This window comes from Salminus brasiliensis, chromosome 1, assembly GCF_030463535.1.
Source record: "Salminus brasiliensis chromosome 1, fSalBra1.hap2, whole genome shotgun sequence".
NCBI classification, from domain to species: Eukaryota; Metazoa; Chordata; class Actinopteri; order Characiformes; family Bryconidae; genus Salminus; species Salminus brasiliensis.
In genome coordinates, this window is record NC_132878.1 from 70,010,539 (window position 1) to 70,016,159 (window position 5,621).

General features: G+C 37.6%; 2 non-coding genes across 2 annotated transcripts; both read left to right on the forward strand.

Annotated features, from left to right (window-relative positions):
• Positions 1-1,269: 1,269 nt before the first annotated feature.
• On the forward strand, positions 1,270-1,351 carry trnas-uga (transfer RNA serine (anticodon UGA)). Its single transcript has one exon. It is a non-coding gene; the product is annotated as a tRNA-Ser (tRNA).
• Positions 1,352-3,335: 1,984 nt separating this feature from the next.
• On the forward strand, positions 3,336-3,417 carry trnas-uga (transfer RNA serine (anticodon UGA)). Its single transcript has one exon. It is a non-coding gene; the product is annotated as a tRNA-Ser (tRNA).
• The last annotated feature ends 2,204 nt before the right edge of the window (positions 3,418-5,621 follow it).

The following is a 5,621-nucleotide window of genomic DNA, read 5'->3' on the forward strand; positions in this document are numbered from 1 at the left end:
ATTAGCTGCTGAAACAACTCTGACAACCTTAGTAAAGGACAAAAACACATATCTTCATTAAACACACTATCACTAGCTAAAATCACTCTGAGCTGCTAACATGCTTCAGACGTTAGCAAATACTCTAAGCAGCTAAAATACCCTAAGCATCTAAAAAAAATCCCTAAGCCGATAAAATATCCTTAGAAGATAAAAAAAAATGTATAATAAGAAGTTATAAATACCTTCAGTAGTTCAGTGATACTCTCAAAAGACAACTAGCATCCATCCAGTTATGGCTAGGATGCAGAACTAAATTGTGTAATACGGGTCCCTCTGCATCCGGGCCAAATGAACCATTAGGACCCGCATAAACCTTAAAATCTAAATGACTTTTTTTTCTGAATTTGCATATAAACGTCTAATTTAATGAACAAATACAGAAATATAATGTCATTACAAGCTGTTTAGATTGGGCGCCAATTTCACAGCTTGACCACAGTTCTCCCCGCACAGGGTCGAACTGTGCCGAACACGGGTGGGATTTCAATGGGACTCCGTTCGTGAAGCAGCAGGCGAAATGGCAAAACCGCAATTTTTTCTTAGTTTCTTAGACCATCCATCAATGAATAAAGTGGAACATTCCTCAGAACATGTTGAATTGATTGCGTCTAGTCAATGTCTGACGAGCTGCTGCTGGTTCCTCTTACGTGTGGTACAGGGTATTGGCATAAGGATACTTTGTTACTCTACAACATTAAAGGAATAAAAGTTAAGTTGACATACCAATTTATTCCTCCCTGAATAGGCTTAATCTAAAATATTAAAAACAAATTTATGGCAAAATAAATTTCAACGATATGAAGAAGGCTTCCCCCACGCAGGTTCGATTCCTGCCGATTACGGGTGGGTTTTTAATCTTTGACGGAAGAAGTAGTCGTGAAGGACGACTCAACCACTATCACCTTACTCTCATAAGTTTGATCCCTGCTTACTACAGGGATGTTTTAAATGGGACTTAGAATATGAAGAAGAATTGATTCAATTGACATCTGCAGATTTACAATAGAGTTTATAGAGTTTATAGACTCTCAAAACAGAAATATGTTAGAACATACCCTTTACTTTTCTTTTTGAAACGCTGCATCTGAAAAGTGAGAGTGTGGTTTACTGCAGCTACAAATTGTATCAGGTTTTTTCAACACACCTGCGACAATTGACTCTGACACACCTGTCCCTTTTACTGCGCCTGAAAGTTTACGATCTGGAGACGCATACTTTGGGGAGAAAGTAGTCGTGGCCGAGTGGTTAAGGCGATGGACTTGAAATCCATTGGGGTCTCCCCGCGCAGGTTCGAACCCTGTCGACTACGGGTGGATTTTTAATGGGCGCACACAGAATATGGAGCAGCACTGAACATGGTGAAATTGCAAATGAGTTTCAAAGACCATCCAACAAGGACTAAAGTAGAACCTTCCTTAGAAAATGTTGAATTTAATCTTTTGACTTATTCCTGTTCATGTGAACTATAGCATCAAGTTCTGGCGGAGTTTTTGTTCGAATCCTGCCGACTACGGGTGGGTTTTAATGAGACTCAACATGTAGATACTTTAGGAACAGCTCTTTAATTTGAGGGCATGCGGGGAAAAAAAACCCACTTAAGTGAAAAAAATGTACAAATCTTTGTGTAAATCATTAAAATGTCCTTATACATAAACGTTTTTTTAATGGATTTAGCTTTAGTTTCTCACTGTGCCCTCAGATATGAAGATATGATGTCTCTAGCAGCAACAACACATAGCCACAAACAAATCTTGGTAGCTGAAAAATCCTAAGATAACTAAACATCTACAATTCTTCTTTAAATAATTTGCAAAAGATTGTTTTAAATATAATTTAATGCAAACAGGCATTTTTAACGATTTACAAGAATAACAGAACTATAAAATATCCCAAGCTGTAAAACAAAAAAACATCAGCAGCTAAAAAGATAGCCATAGCAGGCAAACATATACCAAGCACAGCTAAATACCCGAAGACAAAAAACAGCATCAGCAGCTATGGACGTCTCAGCAGCCAAACGTACCATTAGCTGCTGAAACAACTCTGACAACCTTAGTAAAGGACAAAAACACATATCTTCATTAAACACACTATCACTAGCTAAAATCACTCTGAGCTGCTAACATGCTTCAGACGTTAGCAAATACTCTAAGCAGCTAAAATACCCTAAGCATCTAAAAAAAATCCCTAAGCCGATAAAATATCCTTAGAAGATAAAAAAAAATGTATAATAAGAAGTTATAAATACCTTCAGTAGTTCAGTGATACTCTCAAAAGACAACTAGCATCCATCCAGTTATGGCTAGGATGCAGAACTAAATTGTGTAATACGGGTCCCTCTGCATCCGGGCCAAATGAACCATTAGGACCCGCATAAACCTTAAAATCTAAATGACTTTTTTTTCTGAATTTGCATATAAACGTCTAATTTAATGAACAAATACAGAAATATAATGTCATTACAAGCTGTTTAGATTGGGCGCCAATTTCACAGCTTGACCACAGTTCTCCCCGCACAGGGTCGAACTGTGCCGAACACGGGTGGGATTTCAATGGGACTCCGTTCGTGAAGCAGCAGGCGAAATGGCAAAACCGCAATTTTTTCTTAGTTTCTTAGACCATCCATCAATGAATAAAGTGGAACATTCCTCAGAACATGTTGAATTGATTGCGTCTAGTCAATGTCTGACGAGCTGCTGCTGGTTCCTCTTACGTGTGGTACAGGGTATTGGCATAAGGATACTTTGTTACTCTACAACATTAAAGGAATAAAAGTTAAGTTGACATACCAATTTATTCCTCCCTGAATAGGCTTAATCTAAAATATTAAAAACAAATTTATGGCAAAATAAATTTCAACGATATGAAGAAGGCTTCCCCCACGCAGGTTCGATTCCTGCCGATTACGGGTGGGTTTTTAATCTTTGACGGAAGAAGTAGTCGTGAAGGACGACTCAACCACTATCACCTTACTCTCATAAGTTTGATCCCTGCTTACTACAGGGATGTTTTAAATGGGACTTAGAATATGAAGAAGAATTGATTCAATTGACATCTGCAGATTTACAATAGAGTTTATAGAGTTTATAGACTCTCAAAACAGAAATATGTTAGAACATACCCTTTACTTTTCTTTTTGAAACGCTGCATCTGAAAAGTGAGAGTGTGGTTTACTGCAGCTACAAATTGTATCAGGTTTTTTCAACACACCTGCGACAATTGACTCTGACACACCTGTCCCTTTTACTGCGCCTGAAAGTTTACGATCTGGAGACGCATACTTTGGGGAGAAAGTAGTCGTGGCCGAGTGGTTAAGGCGATGGACTTGAAATCCATTGGGGTCTCCCCGCGCAGGTTCGAACCCTGTCGACTACGGGTGGGTTTTTAATGGGCGCACACAGAATATGGAGCAGCACTGAACATGGTGAAATTGCAAATGAGTTTCAAAGACCATCCAACAAGGACTAAAGTAGAACCTTCCTTAGAAAATGTTGAATTTAATCTTTTGACTTATTCCTGTTCATGTGAACTATAGCATCAAGTTCTGGCGGAGTTTTTGTTCGAATCCTGCCGACTACGGGTGGGTTTTAATGAGACTCAACATGTAGATACTTTAGGAACAGCTCTTTAATTTGAGGGCATGCGGGGAAAAAAAACCCACTTAAGTGAAAAAAATGTACAAATCTTTGTGTAAATCATTAAAATGTCCTTATACATAAACGTTTTTTTAATGGATTTAGCTTTAGTTTCTCACTGTGCCCTCAGATATGAAGATATGATGTCTCTAGCAGCAACAACACATAGCCACAAACAAATCTTGGTAGCTGAAAAATCCTAAGACAACTAAACATCTACAATTCATCTTTAAATAATGTGCAAAAGATTGTTTTAAATATAATTTAATGCAAACAGGCATTTTTAATGATTTACAAGAATAACAGAACTGTAAAATATCCCAAGCTGTAAAACAAAAAACATCAGCAGCTAAAAAGATAGCCATAGCAGGCAAACATATACCAAGCACAGCTAAATACCCGAAGACAAAAAACAGCATCAGCAGCTATGGACGTCTCAGCAGCCAAACGTACCATTAGCTGCTGAAACAACTCTGACAACCTTAGTAAAGGACAAAAACACATATCTTTATTAAACATACTATCACTAGCTAAAATCACTCTGAGCTGCTAACATGCTTCAGACGTTAGCAAATACTCTAAGCAGCTAAAATACCCTAAGCATTAAAAAAAATCCCTAAGCCGATAAAATGCATTTAGATGGTAAAGGTACTCTCAGCAGCTTAAACCAAAAAATAGCCAGCAGCTAAACAATATCCTCAGAAGATAAAAAAAAAACGTATAAGAAGTTATAAATACCTTCAGTAGTTGAGTGATACTCTCAAAAGACAACTAGCATCCATCCAGTTAAGGCTAGGATGCAGAACTAAACTGTGTAATACGGGTCCCTCTGCATCCGGGCCAAATGAACCATTAGGACCCGCATAAACCTTAAAACCTAAATGACTAGTTTTTTCCTGAATTTGCATATAAACGTCTAATTTAATGAACAAATACAGAAATATAATGTCATTACAAGCTGTTTAGATTGGGCGCCAATTTCACAGCTTGACCACAGTTCTCCCCGCACAGGGTCGAACTGTGCCGAACACGGGTGGGATTTCAATGGGACTCAGTTCGTGAAGCAGCAGGCGAAATGGCAAAACCGCAATTTTTTCTTAGTTTCTTAGACCATCCGTCAATGAATAAAGTGGAACATTCCTCAGAACATGTTGAATTGATTGCGTCTAGTCAATGTCTGACGAGCTGCTGCTGGTTCCTCTTACGTGTGGTACAGGGTATTGGCATAAGGATACCTCAGATATGAAGATATGATGTCTCTTGCAGCAACAACACATAGCCACAAACAAATCTCGGTAGCTGAAAAATCCTAAGTTAACTGAACATCTACAATTCATCTTTAAATAATGTACAAAAGAATGTTATAAATATAATTTAATACATAAAGGCATTTTTAATAATTTACAAGAATAACAGAACTATAAAATATCCCAATCGGCAACACAAAAAACATCAGTAGCTAAAAATATAGCCATAGCAGGTAAACATATACCAAGCGCAGCTAAATACCCGAAGACAAAAAACAGCATCAGCAGCTATGGACGTCTCAGCAGCCAAACGTACCATTTGCTGCTAAAACAACTCTGACAACCTTAGTAAAGAACAAAAACACATATCTTCATTAAACATACTATCACTAGCTAAATTAAACTCTTAGCAGCTAAAATACTTCATACAATCAGCAGCTAAAGAAAAAGAGACTCTCAGCAGCTAAAAAACCCTAAGGATCTAAAAAAAATCCCTCAACAAGTAAAAACCTTCAGACGATAAAGGTACCCTACCCAACTAAAATCTAAATACTGTTAGCAGCTAAAAATATAAAATTAAAAAAAAACTACCATAAGATAAGTTAAGATAAGATACGATAATCCTTTATTAGTCCCACAGTGGGGAAATTCTCAGTGTCAAAGCAGTGTCATAAGCAGTTAAACATCCTCCTTCGTT